We start from the raw sequence: 21,515 nt of genomic DNA on the forward strand, positions 1-21,515 counted from the left end.
GAGGGGAGTTGTGTCTTGTTCAGCTAAAACACTGCCTGATCCAAAATATTGCTAAATAAATATTTGGTGGCTTACCAGTTGCCTCACCAGCTGACATTTCTTGTCTGTGTTCTCCTACCCAGATTCTTTCTCCTGCCAACATGATAAACATCCTCAGGTTCCCTCAGCCATGCAAACGAACGAGAACAGTTCACCAACAGCAAGAAATCCATATGGCAAATACAGTCAATATGGCTATACAATAACTAGCAACCATGTGTCCTGGTTGAAAGCACTCTCTCTGACTTGGATTATAATCCCAGTTCTGCCATGAGCTGTGAGGGCTTGGCCAAGTGACTTAGCCTGGCTAAGCCTCAGTATCCTCATCTGGAAAACGAGGAGAAAGGTAATAATGGCATCTACCTTAAAAGCAAACAGTGAGACAATACAGGATGTTAGCTACCCAGTAAATTAACTATCAATAGCTGATGAGCCCGAGGACATTTTCAATTCTCTGACTTAAAGGATTTGAAACCTGTTGCCTGGCTCCTTTCCCTCTTGTCTAATCAGAAAGCATGGCCTTTGCTCTCCGTGAATCCCCTGGTAGCACTTTCCAGCTAAGATCACTCTTTTGTCTTCGTGACCCCCACCAAATCACTGAGGCCCCTTGCCACCATCATGGCTGCCGTCATCACCACACACACCCCACTCCGGTGGCCCCCCCCAGAATGCAGAGGGAAACGTCAGCAAAGGAGGAATCATTCTCAATCATTAGGAGTGGAGCCCCTGACATAACTTGTTGATATGTCTGGATTTTTACTAACAACATCACCTAGTAGAAGGGACACCTAATTCCAAATCTTCAAATCTGACCAACAAGAGCAATGTCATATTTATCTATGCCCAAGTTCTTGAAGGAGAAAGCAGAACTGAGATGTCTTTATTATCTCATTACATGTAATGTTGCGATTTATTTTTCCATGTATTAATTTTTAGATGAGAAAGCAAACTCCGAGAAGTAATTTTCCCCGATTCACAGAGCAAGGGAGAGACAGAACAGAGATTTGAATCCAAACATATGCAACCCTAAGGCCTTGAGATTGAGTTGCCTTGAGAGAGAACTCCTGCAATTCACCCCTTACCACCTTGATTTGCTTATGGATGACGTTCCAAGCTGGACATTTCCTCCCTGAACCTTGAATAGACTTCTGAATATTCTACTTATCACATGCCATGACCCTAGTTCCCAAAAAAAAAAAAAAAAAAGTATCATGAAAAGGCCACTGCAGGGGCAGTTGGTTATGCATCCTACTTCGGCTCAGGTCATGATCTCATGGTTCATGACTTCATGCCCCACATCGGACCATCCAGGCACGGAGGCTGGAGCCTGCTTCAGATTTGGGGTTTCTCTCTCTCTCTGCCCCTCCCCCATTTGTGCTCCGTCTCTCTCTCAAAAATAAACAAACATTTAAATGAAAATGTTTTGATGAAATACAGCCAGATCAACACTAAACCATCCTGCACACCTAGAAAACTGATCTGAGGTTTAACACAACAATCTGCACCACCTGAACCACAGAACTCAGCAGGTACACGGCGCGGAGAGGTGAACTGGGGGAGAGAGAAGCCGGGAGGGCAGGATGCTGTTTTTCCGTGTGGAGAGGACAGAGACGGGGGCAGGGGGAAATACGGGAAAAGCACCCCTCCCAAAGCAGCTGGAGAGAAGGTGGAAAAGTGGAAACAGCCGCAGGGACTTAACTAAAAAGGGAGAAAGGAAAGGGCTTAAATTGCATTAAGACTATAAACAGGGGGAGCTCAGAGGCTGAAACTCTGCAGCACCATACCTGGCGGAGCTCGGGTGGGAAGGGCGAATCTCCAGGAGCAGAGAGGAGTCCGGGGATCTTCAGACTGAACGGGAGAGGTGGTTCCCGGGACAGCTGGTAGAGGCTGTGTGGATCCCCCAAAGGCAAGGTCCCAGTGGACCGGGGAGAACAACCTGGTGCTGGAACAAGGTCGCTGCGGGCGGAGCCCGGTGCCAGATGGGTGTTGTGATTTTCCATAATCCCTGAAACGCCGCTGCTACACAATCGTGCGAACTTTCTCTGGGGCAGGCTGGCACCCGGCTGCAGTATCTGGGCAGCAGCAGCAGCAGCCAGCAAACGTTCCTGGGTGCAGCGGGCACCCGGCCACCGTTCAGTGAGACCCTCCCGCAGAGGAGCAGAACGGGTCAAAGCCGCAGTCCCTCAGAAGTAAGGGGTCGGGAAAAACAGCCGCATCTGAGATAAAACTCACGAGGGAGGTGCTGCCTGGGGTTCGGTTGCAGATGGTGTAAAAGCGGGGAGTGGAGGGAAGCTGAAGACAAAGGACAGGTGCACAATTGCTAAGCTAATCCCGGAGAAGGGAGTTACATACTAGAGACCAGGTATCTGGGCGACACCATTTTCACCACTCCCGCGCATGCGCATGCGCATGCGTACCTACAAGCGGCACGACAACCCACCCCAGTAAGCTAAGCAGCGCCATCTAGTGGAGAATGGAGCCGTTACACTAAGCCCCGCCAACTGGGCCAACCTCGCTCTTCAGGAACACAAGTTTCTCCGCCTGCTTACTTTATGGACTATAAAGTGCTTCATAGTTTGACTTCTGGGGGAAATTGAAGTAATTTCAGTTGTATTTCGGTATGTTCGCCGATCCATCTATTCAATTTTCTTTTTTTTTCTTCTTTTCTCTTTTTCGTTTCTTTTCTTTTTCTTGAATACAGAAAGAGAAAAATTTTTATTTTTATTTTCATTTTTATTAAAAATATTTTTCTTGGAGCGCCTGGGTGGCGCAGTCGGTTAAGCGTCCGACTTCAGCCAGGTCACGATCTCACGGTCCGGGAGTTCGAGCCCCACGTCAGGCTCTGGGCTGATGGCTCAGAGCCTGGAGCCTGTTTCCGATTCTGTGTCTCCCTCTCTCTCTGCCCCTCCCCCGTTCATGCTCTGTCTCTCTCTGTCCCAAAAATAAATAAATGTTGAAAAAAAATTTTTTTAAATAAAAATTTAAAAAAATATATTTTTCTTGAATTTTTTTCTACCATATTTTTTACTTTTGTGTAAATTTTTTCAAATTCTATTTTACTTCCATCATTTCATTTTATTCTACTTCACTGCATTCATTTTTTCAAATTTTCAAAAGATTTCCTTTTTTTTCTTTTTGTTTTTTTTTATTCCCCTTTTTTCTCTAATCTATCAAATCTCTTTCAACACCCAGACCAAAACACACCTAAGATCTAGCATCATTTACTCTATTTTGTGTGTGTGTGTCTGTGTGTGTGTGTTTAATTTTTTTAATTTTAATATTTTTTATTTAATTTTTTAATTTTAATTTTTTTACCTCATTAATTCCTTTCCTCCCCTCAAAATGACAAAATGAAGGAATTCACCCCCCAAAAAAGAGCAGAAAGAAACGACAGCCAGGGACTTAACCAATAGATACAAGCAAGATGTCTGACCAGAATTTAGAATCATGATAATAAGAATACTAGCTGGAGTTGGAAATAGATTTGAATCCCTTTCTGTGGAGATAAAAAAGTAAAAACTAGTCCAGATGAAATAAAAAATGCTGTAACTGAGCTGCAATATTGAATGGATGCCATGGCAGCAAGGATGAATGAGGCAGAGCAGAGAATCAATGTTATAAAGGACAAACTTATGGAGAATAATTAAGCAGAAAAAAAAAAGAGGGAGACTAAGGCATAAAAGCACAATTTAAGAATTAGAGAAATCAGTGACTCATTAAAAAGGAACATCAGAATCATAGGGGTCCCAGAAGAGGAAGAGAGAGAAATAGGGGTAGAAGGGTTATGTGAGCAAATCATAGCAGAAAACTTTCCTAACCTGGGGAAAGACACAGACATCAAAATCCAGGAAGCACAGAGGACTCCCATTAGATTCAACAAAAACCGACCACCAACAAGGCATCTCATAGTCAAATTCACAAAATACTTAGGCAAGGAGAGAATCATGAAAGCAGAAGGGGAAAAAAAGTCCTTAACCTACAAGGGAAGACAGATCAGGTTTGCAGCAGACTTATCTACAGAAACTTGGCAGGCCAGAAAGGAGTGGCAGGATATATTCAGTGTGCTGAATCAGAAAAATATGCAGCCAAGAATTCTTTACCCAGAAAGGCTGTCATTCAAAATAGAAGGAGAGATGAAAAGTTTCCCAGACAAACAAAAATTAAATGAGTTTGTAACCACTAAACCAACCCTGCAAGAGATTTTAAGGGGGACTCTCTGAGAGGAGAAAAGACAAAAAAAAAAACAACAACAACAAACAAACAAATAAATAAAGACCAAAAGCAACAAAGACTAGAAAGGACCATAGAACACTACCAGAATCTCCAACTCTACAAGCAACATAATGGCAATAAATTCATATCTTTCTGTACTCACTCTAAATGTCAACGGACTCAATGCTCCAATCAAAAGACATAGGGTAACAGAATGGATAAGAAAACAAGATCCATCTATATGCTGTTTACAAGAGACCCACTTTAGACCTAAAGACACCTTCAGATTGAAAGGAAGCGGGTGGAGAACCAACTATCATGCTAATGGTCAACAAAAGAAAGCCGGAGTAGCCATACTTATATCAGACAATCTAGACTTTAAAATAAAGACTGTATCAAGAGATGAAGAAGGGCATTATATCATAATCAAGAGGTCTATCCACCAAGAAGACTTAACAATTGTAAACATTCATGTACCAAATGTGATAGCATCCAAATATATAAATCAATTAATCACAAACATAAAGAAACTCATTGATAATAATACCATAATAGTAGAGAAGTTCAACACCACACAGCAATGGATAGATCATCTAATCAAAACATCAACAGGGAAACAATGGTTTTAAATGACACACTGGACCAGATGGACTTAACACATATATTCAGAACATTTCATCCTAAAGCAGCAGAATATACATTCTTCTCCAGTGCACATGGAACGTTCTCCAGAATAGACCACACACTGGAACACAAATCAGCCCTCAACAAGTACAAAAGATAGAGATAATACAGTGCATATTTTCAGACCACAATGCTATGAAACTCAAACTCAACCACAAGAAAAAATTTAGAAAGGTAACAAATATTTGGAGACTGAAGAACATCCTATTAAAGTATGAATGGGCTAACCAAGAAGTTAAAGAGGAAATTAAAAAGTACATGGAAGCCAATGAATATAACACCACAGCCCAAAACCTCTGGGATGCACAAAGGTGGTCATAAGAGGAAAATATATAGCAATCCAGACCTTCGTAAAGAAGGAAGAAAGGTCTCAGATACACAACCTAACCTTACACCTTAAAGAGATGGAAAAAGAACAGCAAATAAAGCCCCAAACCAGCAGAAGACAGGAAATAATATTCGAGCAGAAATCAATGCTATCAAAACCAAAATAACTGTAGAACACATCAGTGAAACCAGAAGCTGGTTCATTGAAAGGATTAACAGAATTGATAAACCACTAGCCAGTTTGATCAAAAAGAAAAAGCAAAGGACCCATATAAATAAAATCAAGAATGAAAGAGGAGAGATCACAACCAACACTGCAGAAATAAAAACAATAATAACAGAATATTAGGAGCAATTATACACCAATAAAATGGGCAATCTGGAAGAAATGGAAAAATTCCTAGACACATGTACACTATCAAAACTAAAACAGGAAGAAATAGAAAATTTGAACAGACCCATAACCAGTAAAGAAATCGAATTAGTAATCAAAAATCTCCCAAAAAACAAAAGTCCAGCACCAGATGGCTTTCCAGAGGAATTCTACCAAACATTTAAGGAAGAGTTAACACCTACTCTCTTGAAGCTGTTCCAAAAAATAGAAATGGAAGGAAAACTTCCAAACTCTTTCTATGAGGCCAGCATTACGTTGGTTCCAAACCCATACAGAAACCCCACTAAAGGGGCGCCTGGGTGGCGCAGTCGGTTAAGCGTCCGACTTCAGCCAGGTCACAATCTCGCGGTCCGTGAGTTCGAGCCCTGCATCAGGCTCTGGACTGATGGCTCAGAGCCTGGAGCCTGTTTCTAATTCTGTGTCTCCCTCTCTCTCTGCCCCTCCCCCGTTCATGCTCTGTCTCTCTCTGTCTCAAAAATAAATAAAAGTCGAAAAAAAAAAAATTAAAAAAAAAAAAAAAAAAGAAACCCCACTAAAAAGGAGAACTATAGACCGATTTCCCTGATGAACATGGATGCAAAAATCCTCAACAAGATATTAGCCAACTGGATCCAACAATACATTAAAAAAATTATTCACCACGACCAAGTGGGATTTATACCTGGGATGCAGGGCTGGTTCAATAGCCGCAAAACAATTCACGTGATTCATCACATCGATAAAAGAAAGGACAAGAACCATATGATCCTCTCAATAGATGCAGAGAAGGCATTTGACAAAATACAGCATCTTTTCTTGATAAAAACCCTCCAGAAAGTAGGGATAGAAGGATCATACCTCGAGATCATAAAAGCCATATATGAAAGACCCAATGCTAATATCATCCTCAACGGGGAAAAACTGAAAGCTTTCCCCCTAAGGTCAGGAACAAGACAGGGATGTCCACCCTCGCCACTGTTATTCAACATAGTATTGGAACTCTTAGCCTCTGCAATCAGACAACACAAAGAAATAAAAGGCATCCAAATCAGCCAGGAGGAGATCAAACTTTCACTTTTGGCAAATGACATGATACTCTATACGGAAAACCCAAAAGATTCCGCCAAAAAACTGCTAGAACTGATTCATAAATTCAGCAAAGTTGCAAAATGTAAAATCAATGCACAGAAATCGATTGCATTTCTATACACCAACAATGAAGCAACAGAAAGAGAAATCAAGGAATCCATCCCATTTATAATTGTGCCAAAAACCATAAAATACCCAGGAATAAATCTAACCAAAGAGGTGAAAAATCTGTACACTGAAAACTATAGAAAGCTTATGAAAGACGTTGAAGACGACACCAAAAAATGGAAAAAGATTCCATGCTCCTGGATAGGAAGAACAAATATTGTTAAAATGTCAATACTATCCAAAGCAATCTACATATTCAATGCAATTCCTATCAAAATAGCACCAGCATTCTTCAGAGAGCTAGAACAAACAATCCTAAAATTTGTATGGAACCAGAAAAGACCCTGAATAGCCAAAACAATCTTGAAAAAGAAAACCAAAACTGGAGGCATCACAATCCTGGACTTCAAGCTGTATTACAAAGCTGTGATCATCAAGAGAGTATGGTACTGGCACAAAAACAGACATTCAGATTAATGGAACAGAATAGAGAACCCAGAAATGGACCCACAAACGTATGACCAACTAATCTTGGACAAAGCAGGAAAGAATATCCAATGGAATAAAGACAATCTCTTCAGCAAGTGGTGCTGGGGAAATGGACATGCAGAAAAATGAACCTGGACCACTTTCTTACACCAGACACAAAAATAAACTCAAAATGGATGAGAGACCTCAACGTAAGACAGGAAGCCATCAAAATCCTCTAGGAGAAAGCAGCCAAAACCCCTTTGACCTTAGCCGCAGCAACTTCTTACTCAACACGTCTCCAGAGGCAAGGGAAACAAAAGCAAAAATGAACTATTGGGACCTCATCAAAATAAAAGCTTCTGCACAGCAAAGGAAACAATCAGCAAAACTAAAAGGCAACCAATGGAAATGGAGAAGATATCTGCAAACAACATATCAGATAAAGGGTTACTATCCAAAATTTATCCAAGGATTTATCCAAGGGATACAGGTGTGCTGTTTCAAAGGGACACATGCACCCCCATGTTTATAGCAGCACTATCAACAATAACCAAAGTATGGAAAGAGCCCAAATGTCCATCGATGGATGAATGGATAAAGAAAATGTGGTATATATATACAATGGAATATTACACAGCGATCAAAAAGAATGAAAGCTTGCCATTTGCAACTACGTGGATGGAACTGGAGGGGATTATGCTAAGTGAAACTAGTCAGTCAGAGAAAGACAAATATCATATGACTTCACTCATATGAGGACTTTAAGACACAGAAATGAACATAAGGGAAGGGAAACAAAAATAATATAAAAACAGGGAGGGGGACAAAATAGAAGAGGCTTAAATATGGAGAACAAACAGAGGGTGCTGGAGGGGTTGGGGATGGGCTAGATGGCTAAGGGGCATTAAGGAATCTACTCCTGAAATCATTGTTGCACTATATGCTAACTAATTTGGGTGTAAATTTTAAAAATTAAGTAAATAAATAAATAAATAAATAATTTAAAATTAAAAATAAATAAAAATTTTAAAAGTAAAAAAAAAAACTTAAGAAATAAAAGGCCACTGCAAGTGAATCATTTTAAACAGGAATCGAAATGTCATAGTAAATAGTTGGGGGAGGTAAGAATTTAGGTTTTATCAAGAGGTAAATTTGAGAAATAAAACCAGAAATTAGAGAAATAAATTTCTTAGCCTTGTATTTAACCAAATTTTATTATAATTGTAACTATGCACTAACAAGAATTGCCTAGTTATCTGACAATTTATAAAAGAGCAAGCTAGAACATCTTCCACTTCATTCGTTCTCCTAACATTTTTTACTTCACGTTTGACTTCCAAAGCAAAATTACAAGACTGGTCATTTTGTAAAAATTTCCAAAGTTTTCATTGATATTATCAAGTAACTCTTTTTTTCCTTAATTTTTTAATGTTTATCTATCTTTCCAAGAAAGAGAAACAGACAGAGCACGCGTGGGGGAGGGGGCAGAGAGAGAGGGAGACACAAAATCTGAAGCAGACTCCAGACTCTAAGCTGTCAGCATAGAGCCTGATGCGGGGCTAGAACCCACAAACTGCAAGACCATGACCTGATCCGAAGTCGGACGCTTAACCGACTAAACCACCCAGATGTCCCTATCTTTTTTTTAATTTTTTACCATGTAACTCTTAATTCTTTGGCATTTAAATCATTCCCTTTTGAAACTCCTGTCTTGTCATTATGCTTGTGAGTTACCTCTATTTCAATCTCAAATTGTTTTACCTGACATAACTGCTAGATTTGCCAATGGCTTAGCAGTTCTCCCATATTGTCTTTATCAACTACATGAAGTCCTTCTTGTTTTGAAGGTTCTGTCACTTCACTTGCTGTTACATATTTTGCATTTGTCTGGTATGCGATATCAGATGATCATTAGCGACTGACCACAAAGACATTCGTGAAAATGATACCCAGGGTAGACTCTCCTATTGAGTAAGTACATGTGTTTGAGAGAAAATAAAATTGTAAGTGGTCAGCTGATTCATGAATTCATTCAACAAACATTTATTGAGCACCTACTATGTTCCAAACACTATTCTAGACCATGATGCTACTACGGAATTGACTAACGAGAAAGAAAACCCTTGGCTTCATGGAATTTATAATCAAGTATGAGAGGCAGAAAATGAACAAGAGAGTGGTGGATAGTGACAGATGTGCCGTGAAGAAAAATAGAGTAAGTTTAAGAGACAGAGAGTGATGGGGGATTAAACTGGGTGCTCAGACAAGACCTCTTTGAAGAAGTCACTCTTGAAATGTCCTTAGTAGTACCTGCAAAAAGTAAGGATACCACCCATGTGAATATTTTGAAATATTTATTTATTTTTTTAACATTTTATTTTTGAGAGACAGAGCATGAGTGGGGGGGGGGGGCGGGCAGAGAGAGGGAGACACAGAATCAGAAGTAGGTTCCAGGCTCTGAGCTGTCATCACAGAGCCTGACACAGGGCTCAAACCCACAAACCATGAGATCTACCTGAGCCAAAGTCAGATGCTTAACTGGCTGAGCCACCCAGGTGCCCCTACAGTTGAAATATTTAAAGACTGTAACACCTCCTTTTTTTCTTTCACTGATAATCATAACATTGAAAGGTTTTTGTATTATAAGAATAGATGCGAGTCCATTCCAATTTTTTCAAAACAAATAATTGGAAAAAGACAGCTCAAATTGGGGTACCTGATTGGCTCAGTTGGTAGAGTATCCAACTCTTGATCTCAGGGTTGTCAGCCCGAGCCCCATGTTGGGTGTAGAGATTACTTAAAAAATATATTTTAAAAAAAAACATAGCTCAAATTAGTAGAAGGGGCATGCTTGATAAGAGCATTCACCCCACAGGCAGTTTGGAGGCTAAACTAAAAGAGTACATTTGGCCACAAATGCACAGAATTAGCTGTTGCATGTAAAAGTAGGAATTTCAGCCTTCGGTTGGGAGCTGCACCTGCCAGGAACCCCCACCCCCCTCAACACCTCATCCACCATCACCACTTTGATCGTTCACCCCACCAACTTCACTAGCAAGTCCACAGTCCCTTGTCCACGGTGAACAATGGCAAACTCTACAGGCCCTGCTAAAGTAAACGCCCGACGGTTCAGCTCAAACGTAGCACCCTCGCCTCACACTTGCCGCTAGAGGGGGACAAGGCAGAGCATGCTGTTAGGCTGCTCTCCGTCTCAGGGTCCTGCACAGGCACTCCGGTTGCCCCTGTCTCACCTGGCCAAACGGGGGGCGGGGGGTGGGGTGGCTGATGAGATCAATTTCTTCAGCATAGTGGGCGGAAGCTTTGTATTTAGCATACCCACAAGGAGAAAATGTGGCAAAGTGGAAGCGATGGGGAAAGAGAGTGAAAGGAAATGCACACCAGTAGGAAAACATTCAGTGAATATTTTTGTACTATGACAATGTCACTTTCCTACACAGTCTTGTAACTTCTGAGATTCGGATAACAAATCCCCAGACAAGAAAAGACTTGTGATTATGTCTTCACATCCTTCCGAGTTATGCACTCTTTGAACAGAAAGTAGACTGATTGAAAGGCAATTCAGGGGCACCCACACAGCTCAGTCAATTAAGCATCCGACTCTTGATTCCAGCTCGGGTCATGACTCCAGGATCGTGGGATCAAGCCCCACATCAGGCCCCAAGCTGAGCGAGGATCCTGCTTAAGATTCTCTCTCTCTCTCTCTCTCTCTCTCTCTCTCTCTCTCTCTCCCCCTTTGCCCCTCTCCCCCGCTTGCATGTATTCAATCTCCTTCTCTTTCTCTCTCTCTCTTTCTCTCTCTCTCTCAAAAATAAATAAATTCATTTTTTTTAATTTAAAAAAGAAAAAATAAGGGCAGTTCAATAAAGCAATCCATTGAATTTAATTGGGCTTCCCTAGATTAACAAGGCTTCTCGATGTCTCACAGATTTATTTTCAGTAGGCTCTGGGAACAGTCTAAGGACTAGAGCACTGGGACTGAGGTCTTTGGGCCGTTAGCAATTTCAATGTCTGTACCTCTGGGTACAAGAAGTGCATTATCAGTTCTCCTAGGTCAGCAGGAGAAAAGAGAGGTCAATGGTCAGTGTTCACTAAAAATAGCTTTCTTATACTCCAAAACTTCAAACTTACCCAGAAGAGGATAAGACTGAACTCGAACTTGACCAAACAGGGTCCAGGAGTTGACTCTGCTTGAAATACTGCTTATAGGGAGACAGAGAGTTGTGGTGGCCCACATGGGGGCCACCATCTCTGTAACTTCCCTGTATCACTCTCCTTTCAGATTCTGTATGTGCCCAGATACACTTCTTCCCCATTCCTAATGCTTCCTTCCTATGAAAGGACCTGAATTAGCATAGCCCTGGGCCTCTCTCCATCACCTTAGTCATCCTGCTTATGGATCAGGGCAGGTACAATGACGTATCTGACAAATTCAGGGAGAACAACTGGTTCCCCATCAGCTCTGCGGGCATTCTGGTGGGAGTGAGCCTGCCCACAGAAAGCATATGTTCTCCTCTGCCCCGGGCATTGGGTGGGGAAGTCGCCTAATTCTGAAGTTCCGGGTTGATAGACCCATATAGTCCAGCTTAACCTCTGTCCATAACCAAATGAGCATTTTGGACTCAATCGTCACTCTTTGTTTTATTTTATAAATTGTCCAGAACCCAGGTGAAGAAATTAGGTGCTAGTTACGGGTGGAGACTCTGAGACCCCAATGCTGTACCTTAGCAAACTGCCTTTTAACTGTACCCCTAAGTCCCACTTCTGGCTTTTCTTTAGGAATGACATACTTTGCTAGGACATCATCAACATGCCAAATAAAACTCTCTTTACTATCACTATCATCAACATCATCAACATGCCAAATAAAACTATCTCTTTACAGCTGTTCTATCAGCTTCCCACCTTAAAGGGTTGTCAACATACGTTAGCCCAACAACTTCCTCTCCATCGACCCTACCTTGGAAACAGAGAGCAGCTGCTGGTAAAAGTTGACAGGGGAAGCCTAGATAGGCCCACCCTAATCCCAGACACCATCACCTCTTAATCCACTCAGCAACCTAGGAGGTAAGTACAATTATTCTGACACAGATGTGTCACAGAGGAGGAAATTGAGGAATTAAGAGAGGTTCCTTAATTCACCCAAAGCCACACAGCTAGTAAGGGATGGAACCAGGGCAGATTTCATTCTAGAGTCCCACACTTGACTACATATAACTGTGGAATAGGAAAAACTTAGGGTCCCTGGCAGAGCCTGAAAATTAAACTGACAAAGACAGGTTAGCAAGAGAGAAAGCATACAAATTTTGAATTTTTGCATGTGCACAAGAGCCTTTACAAGAGAATGAAGGCCTGCCGAAGCGACCAGAGCAAGAAGCTTTTATACCTTTTGGACAAAGAAACAGTAAATATGTAAAGAATTGAAAAGATGGAGAGGTTTGGGCTAGGAATAGTAAATGGTGAAGAAGTAGCTAGGACGATAAGGTTTAGTTTAATAAGGTTTGTTTGTATAGATTTCTAAGCCCCAAATTCCCTGTCTCTGGTGATAACAATGTTTTCCTTCCTCCTGGTACAGAGAGGGTACCTTTCACATGGGAGGTTCATCACCTGTATCAGCGAAGGAGAAGGAGGTTAGGGAGAAGTCAGAGTAAGCTTCCTACACCTGCTGTTTTCTCAAATTGTTTCAGCTTACGATATTCAATGTGCCTGGGTGCCACATTTTAGGGTCATGTGTCCCTAAAGTTAGATATCCAGGTTAGAATGAAGGTTACCAGTTGACATTTAAGAAAAATTATACAGGGGCTCCTGGGTGGCTCAGTCGGCTGGGCATCCAATTTTATTTCAGCTCAGGTCATGATCCCAGGGTCATGGGATCGAGACCCACGTCGAGCCCCACATCAAGCCCCACATCGGGCTCCATTGCTGAGCATAAAGCCTGCCTGGGATTCTCTCTCTCTCTCTCTCAAATAAAGTTTTTAAAAAATTTTTAAAGAAAGAAAAATTATTCAAAACACAGAAATAAAACCAAGAGAATGCCTGTGTGCCCTTGCAATGTCACACTGAAGCATTATTTGACAATCCTCTCAAGGATTATTTCATTTTTTGGAGGAGTTACCATTTTCTGACTTTTCTATTTACTACTAATTAGGGGCCCATATTCTGTGAAGTTATGTTAACTTGTAGATTTATGTCCAATAAAGATGCAAATGATTTCTCTCTAGTAGAAGAGATAATAATCCCAAAGGTTATGGTTTATTGCCCTGTAAAACATTAATCAGTTTTGTTTCTAACCCAGATAATTTTTTCTACGATTTCTTTATTAAAGTGCCTTAAACTTCCAAAAAGGCTCTTTAAACTGGCTTGACTGTTGTACTGGTTCCCTCACTAATTAATGAGATGACTAAATCTTTGACATAGATTCCCCTCTATGTTTGCAAAAAACAAAACAAAACAAAAAAGGTTACTTTTAACTCCTGCAAATTATACATCTAGGAGTGAGCCATTTACAAGAACTCTTCTAAAAAGTTCTTTTTTGTTTATTTTTTTTTTAATTTTTTTTTCAACGTTTATTTATTTTTGGGACAGAGAGAGACAGAGCATGAACGGGGGAGGGGCAGAGAGAGAGGTAGACACAGAATCGGAAACAGGCTCCAGGCTCTGAGCCATCAGCCCAGAGCCTGACGTGGGGCTCGAACTCCTGGACCGCGAGATCGTGACCTGGCTGAAGTCAGACGCTTAACCGACTGCACCACCCAGGCGCCCTTTTGTTTATTTAAAGCCTAGCAGACTTGGGTTCAAACATGACCTTGTTGACTTTCCAGCTCAACAATTTGAGGAAACTCACTTTCTTATTTTAAGTCCTACTCCATGTCCAGGAACTGAGGGTAAATATTTCTACAACACAGACTTAGTGTGAGCATTAAGTGAAGTGATATACCCAGTATCTTAGCACTTGAGTCCTAGTGGGTGATTAGTATGAATGTCAGTTACATTCCCCTTCTCCCAGGGGGATGCCAACAAATGTCTCACAACTGGCTTTCCAAAAGAAAATCCCATTTGTAGTGCTTGCAGATTTTCACAATGCAAATATTCCCACCATGACTGGCTGATCTCACCCCACCCACCAACCTGAATGTGGAATTTGGAGGAAATACCTACAATTGACCCATGCACAAGCCAGCTCACTCTCCTCCTGTTCTTTACCTGGTAACTCCTTCTCTTTCAGATCTCAGTTCAAACACCTCTTCATCAGGGGAGCTCCCCTGATCCCCAGACTAGGTCAAGTGTCCTACTATTTTTTTCACAGTACTGTGTGTCCTTGCTTCAGACCCTTCTCACAATTTGTGGTCATACATTTATGATTGTTAGTTACCTCTATCACACCCGTTAGACTGTAAGTGCCAGAATGACACAGAGCACATCTGCTTTGCTCTCCATTATACCCCCCGCACCTAGCTCAATGCATGGTATAAAGAAAGAGCTCAATAAATATGCGTTGGTTTAACCAAGCAAGCAAGCGATTGAAGATGAATAGGCGCATGGATGCATGGATGGGTGGAACTGAGTTTTTGTTCCTCTTCCAAATTTTACAGTCTCTGCCCTTCTAACTGGTGTTCAACCCTCCTCTGAACATTTGCAGTCATTCAAATCAGTCTTCTTTAGAAGCAAAACATTTTCTGACCACATACAGTGGCATACTTCCGTAATGGCAGTCACCTGACTGGTTGACACCCAAGGACTAAATGTCACTTAATTTCTTCAGGCTGAGTTCCATCAGTAAAATGGATACTCCACTGCCAGCCACTGCCTCTGTTGAGTATGAGCTTGCCACCCACCCACTGTGGATCAGTCTCTGTAATTGAGACCATTCTCCAGAGTCCACTTTGGAACTTGGGCCCATTTCCAATTTCCTTTCCTTCTACATATGTTTCTTACCACTACTCATACATAATGCTATCTATCTAAGTTACAGATCAAGATCAACATTTACTCAGCTTGACTTTTCCAGAGAAATGATTTTTGTTTGTAACTAGAAATATTTTCCCACAGTCAGAATGATCATTCCACTACTCTAGATATATATTTTTTTTCTGCAAGTGGATTTTAAAAAATGAAATCAATTCAGGGCACCTGGGCGGCTCAGTCGGTTGAGCATCCAACTTTGGCTCAGGTCATGATCTCATGGTTTGTGGGTTCGAGTCCCACATCGGCCTCTGTCCTGACAGCTCGTAGCCTGGAGCCTGCTTCTGATTCTGTGTCTCCCTCTGTCTCTGCCCCTCCCCTGTTCATGCTCTGTCTCTGTCTCTCTCTCTCTCTCTCTCTCTCTCAAAAATAAAATAAACATTCAAAAAAAATTGTTTTTAATGAAATCATTTCAAATATGTTAAAAATGACCAAAGAAGACAATTTAGGTGATACAAACTTTAATACATGAAGCAGATATTCTGCATTGGGAAAAGTCAAAACAAGGCAGAAGGTAGGAAGCTTTTCTAGGCTAAAGAATAGAGAACAAGGAAGAGAAAAATAGAAAACATCTGATTGGCTGGGCCTGGTAGTCAACTTTGTTTAGGATGAGTAGGAACAAGGAAATAAGTATAGCGCCCAGAGTCGCCTTGGTATTTGGGGTTTGGCCGACTGGATATATTGTTTCCAGTCAAGTGGAACATTTACAAAAACATGAAATTTACCTAAGTTTCAGTTTGCTAACATGGCAACCCAGCAGGAGTGGCCTAGCAATTTATTCCAAGGAGTGTAAGGACTTAGTACTATTTATTAATAACCTAAGAGCTCTCCCTATTTAGCCTTCTTATACAGGCTTTAACATATACAAATTTGGGGGAGAAAAATCAAAATTTAAATAAAAATAATTTGCATGAACAGTCAATTAGAGACGTGTGATATTTTTTTGCCTTAAAAATGTTTATTTTCCAATTTTTTTTGTTTTTTTTTAATTTTTATTTTTTAAAATTTATAGCCAAATTAGCATATAGTGCAACAATGATTTCAGGAGTAGATTCCTTAATGCCCTTACCCATTTAGCCCACCCCCCCACACACAACCCCTCCAGTAACCCTCAGTTTGTTCTCCATATTTATGAGTCTCTTCTGTTTTGTCCCTCCCCCTGTTTTTATATTCTTTGTTTCCCTTCCCTTATGTTCATCTGTTTTGTCTCTGCAAGTCCTCATATGAGTGAAGTCATATGGTTTTTGTCTTTCTCTGACTAATTTCACTTAGCAGAATACCCTCCAGTTCCATCCACGTAGTTGCAAATGGCAAGATTTTATTCTTTTTGATTGCCGAGTAACACTCCATTGTATATATATACCACATCTTCTTTATCCATTCATCCATTGATGGACATTTGGGCTCTTTCCATACTTCGGCTATTGTTGATAGTGCTGCTCTAAACATGGGGGTGCATGTGTCCCTTGGCAGGACAGAGAAAACTTAACTTCAGGAGCTTCATTTCATGAGGAATTCTAAACAGAATTTGGGCTAAGGTAGAGAATTAGTAGGGCTCTAAATTTTCTATCTCTGGTGATAAGGATGTCTCTTTACCTCCTGGTACAGGGAGGGTACCTTTCACATGGGAGATTTATTTCTTGCTTTCTGGGGTCAAAGGGGAATGCAGAGGTCAGAGTGTTCTTTTCACATTGATTATTTCTTAAGTAACTTTTGTTTAAAATAATCAAATACGCCAGGGGCTCCTGGGTGGCTCAGTTGGTCAAGCGTCGGATTTGACTCAGGTTATTTTCTCACCTTTGGTGAGTTCCAGCCCCACATTGGGCTCTGTTGACAGCTCAGAGCCTGGAGCCCGCCTCAGACTCTGCCTCCCTCTGTCTCTGCCCCTTCTGCTTGCACTCTGTCTCTCTCTCTCTCAAAGATAAATAAACATTTAAAAAATTTTTTTTAAATAATCAATATGCCACAGTTACACATTTTGGGGGCAGCCTGTCCTTGGCCAATAAAATCCACACCTTGACCTATGCATCTCTTATATCTGGCTGTTCCTGAGTTATATCCTCTTATAATAAATTGGCAATCTAGCAAGTAAACTGTTTTCTTGCGGTCTCTGAGTCATTGGAGTAAATTAACAGAACCTGAGGAGGGGGTATGGGACCCTCCCATCTATAGCTGGTGGGTCAGAAGCACGGGTGACAACCTAGACTGGAGATTGGCCTCTGATATTGGGGGGTGGGGTGCAGGAGTCTTAGGTTCCAGAATTGCTTGATGTGTGGAGAGCCAACGCACCTGGTGTCAGAAGTTAGGAAGTGTGGAAGAGCACTGAGAACAGGGGAGACCCAGAAGAGTGCTTTTCCTTTATAAGACACCCACAACTCACCTAAGTAAACATGTGGGGGTGAACCATTACCTTCATGAGACTTTGCAAACATTTCATCCGGCATTGCAAAATTCTTTCAGGCAGACGTTTGCAATTTATGAACAGAGCGTGACCTGCAGGCTATACTCTGGCAACCTAAGTTGGCAGTGCAGCTTGGAATCTAATTTGAGGAAGCCTAGAATCCTAACAGTGGAGAAACTGAGATCCACTTAAAGAAATTCAGCCCAGGGGCACCTGGGTGGCTCAGGCGGTTGAGTGTCCGACTTCAGTTCGGGTCATGATCTCGCCTGCTCATGGGTTCCAGCCCCGCGTCGGGCTCTGCGCTGACAGCTCGGAGCCTGGAGCCTGCTTCGGATTCTGTGTCTCCCTTTCTCTCTGCCCCTCCCCCACTCATGCTCTCGCTCCTTCAAAAACAAACATTAAGAAGAAGAAGCAGCCCAGCCCTGGTCTGACTCTTGCTGATCAAGTATTCCTGATCAGATCTCACAGATGGGGAAGGACTCGTGAAGTGCCCGACCAGCTGTGTGTGCGGTGCTCGCAATTCCCTGGGAGACGCAACTGACAGATACAGTCTGGGACTGGACTTGATCCTTTCTAAGGGGTCATGGTTCCAGCTGATGCTGAAGCAGGTTTCCCCCAGAGCAGCAGCTATGGGTCTTTTCACTTCCTCAGTCAAGAATGGGGGGGGGGGGGCACCTGGGGGGCTCAGTCAGTGAAGCCGACTTCGCTCAGGTCATGATCTCATGGTTTGCAAGTTCAAGCCCCCCATTGGGCTCTGCGCTGACAGCTCAGAGCCTGGAGCCTGCTGTGGGTTCTGGGTCTCCCTCTCTCTCTCTTTGCCCCTCCCCCACTCATGCTCTATCTCTCTCAAAAATAAACAAACATTAAAAAAAAATTTTTTTTTAAAGAATGAAACACAGGTTCCAGGGATGATCCATAATTCCATAACATTTTTAAAATATTATTATAGTCACTTTATCTTCTATCACTTATATAATTTATATTTTTAAATATAAAAGTATAATTTATGTGAAAGAATGTAATATTAAGAAACATTATGAGGCAAAGCACAGTTTGCAAGGTCATTCAAGGAAATTAAAAATAAACCTGCTGGGGCTGCCTTGGTGGCTCAGTCATTTAAGTATCTGACTCTTGATTTTGGCTCAGGTCATGTGCTCATAGTTCATGAGATCGAGCCTCACACTGGGCCCTGTGCATGGACCCTGTTTGGGATTCTCTCTCTGTCTCCCTGCCCCTCCCCAGCTTGCTCTCTGAATAAATAAATAAACAAACAAACAAACCTGCCGTAAAGGTCTCTTGCCCAATAATAAAATGTGTTCAGAGTTCAGCATTACAATCCAATGCTTCTGTTAGGTAATTTATGAACATTTATCTCCCCAAAAGGAAATCCTTCAAGTGAAGGGGAAATCATTAAAAAAAAAAAAAAAAAAAAAAGACTAAGCTTCAGAGACTGCATTTTCTAGCTTAAAAGCAGTACATATACTAACTTAAGAGGAAATAAATAAAGCACTTAGTTTCTTGGACTACCCTAGGCACACAAGTTCGAACATCTTGACCCTCTCCAAGCTGAGCTCACTATAGCTCTTCAAGTCGACTCTTGAGAGTCATTGGCAAATTTGCCATTCGCTCTGCAAAACAGAAACAGAACTATATGCACACCCACGTATGCATAGAGCTCCTGTGACCTCCCTTCAGTCACACCAGGCCATCTGGTCTCCCTCTACCACCCTCAGTTAATTTCCAGGTGCCTACGGATGAACAACAGTCAACAAATCAGACGTAATCATTCCACTGGCGACAGCCAACACAATAATAGAAGCAAAAAATATATAAAATAAAATAGAAATAGAAATGGACAAAAGCGGAGAAGAGGAATAACTAAGAAGGAAGACAGGGAGAGGCAGGAACTCCAACTCCAACGGTAGAGTACTCTAGAGTCGTGTGGGAGAATTAAACCATTTTCCACAACTTTGGGGAACACCACTAACTTGAAAGAAAACCAGTCTTTGAAACCACAATACCACAGCTTTCTGGAGCCATTGTGGCAGAGGGCACCCAAGCCTCTCTAATGATCTGGCGGCAGGGGGGTGGGGGGGGGGGGAAGGGGAGGCTGAATAACAGCCTGGTCCTATAATCAAGACACATTAGACAGACTAAATCATCTTCTTCTGAGAGGAAATTTGGTTTCTGAAATTGGCTAAAAGTCAAGAACCCACCATGGGTGTAAAAGGTATAAAGACAAAGTAAGAAATTTCCTTTCAATTCAAAATAAAATGTGGGGGTGCCTGGGTGGCTCAGTTGTTTAAGCGTCTGACTTCAGCTTCTGTCACGATCTCACGGTTCATGAGTTCAAGCCCCGCATCGGGCTCTGTGCTGACAGCTCGGAGCCTGGATCCTGCTTCAGATGATTCTGTGTCTCCCTTTCTCTCTGCTCCTCCCCCACTCACGCTCTATCTCTCTCTGTCTCAAAAATAAATAAACATTAATAAAGAAATTTTTTAATAAAAAAATTAAAATGTGATATAAATAATGAAACTCACTTGCTTTTGTGATTCCAAACAAAGTGTTCAAAAACTAGAGAAAGGGTGCCATGGCTAACCTAAGGAGACCACTGCTCAAGAGAAGGAACCTTCATTTTGAAGTGTTTTCTAGGGTGTTGGATAAAAACCAGTCTTACTAAAACTTCTGGTTAAACATGGCGGATAGAACACATGTTACTATGTTTCTTTCATTTCCTTCAAACCCCACCAAAACAGCAGTAAATGAAAACAAAAACTAGTGGGAGACAAGGGCTCATGGACAATGTCATCACATTTTAAGTAGACGAAAAGCAGATGGAAAAGTAATGACTAACAAAATGGAGGAAGTTTACAGCCTAAACTATCCCAGACACTGTCCCCTTTAAGTAGAGCAGAGAGTAATTTTCTTCAAGTAAAAATAATAACAATGAGTTTACTCAAGAACAACGGAAGAATTACAGTTGGTGAACCATGGCAAGTCTGAAGAGACAAAGGGAAGTTCGGGTTTTATTAGGTTTTAGAAGGCAACTGGAGAGGATTGTCTTGAACAAAAGTTTATCGGAGAACAAGAGTTTGAGGTTCTGGGGGTTTCTCGGTTTCTCGTTGGCTACAGTGGTGGTTAGTGCTTTGTTTCTGGGGAAGAGAGGGAAGGACTTTGCTTTCCTTTCTTAAAGGCAAGAGATAAAGTCCTGTGTGAAAAGAGCCCTCCCTTGTCTAAATAATGATCTTCTCACCCTGCTGGTTATGCTGGCTGAAACAAGGCGTACATACATGCGAGCTCCCCCTTCCGGGCTTCCAACTCCATTTAAAAAAATTTTTTTAATGCTTGTTGATTTTTGAGAAAGCGAGAGAGTAAGAAAGAGCGCAAGCAGGGGAGGGGCAGAGAGAGAGACACACACACAGAATCCGAAGCAGGCTCCAGGCTCTGAGCTGTCAGCACAGAGCCTGATGCAGGGCTCAAACCCATGAACCCCGAAATCATGACCTGAGCCGAGGTCAATCGCCTGAGGGACTCAGCCACCCAGGCGCCCCCCTCCGACTCCATTTTAAAGGAGGTTTTCTTTATTTTCACGAAAGACATATCACAAGAAGCCACAGCACCTTTGAAACGCTCAGGATCTAAGGACATCTGGGTAGCTCAGTCGGTTGAGGGTCTGGTCCTTGATCTTGGCTCAGGTCATGATCTCTCACAGCTTGTGGGATCAAGCCCTGGGTCAGGGTCCACTCTGATAGCACATAGCCTGCTTGGGATTCTCTCTCTCCTTCCCTCTCTTCACCTCCCCTGCTCTCTCTCTCTCTCTCTCTTTCTGTC

The sequence above is a fragment of the Felis catus genome, chromosome F1 (assembly GCF_018350175.1).
Source record: "Felis catus isolate Fca126 chromosome F1, F.catus_Fca126_mat1.0, whole genome shotgun sequence".
In the NCBI taxonomy this organism is placed as follows: domain Eukaryota; kingdom Metazoa; phylum Chordata; class Mammalia; order Carnivora; family Felidae; genus Felis; species Felis catus.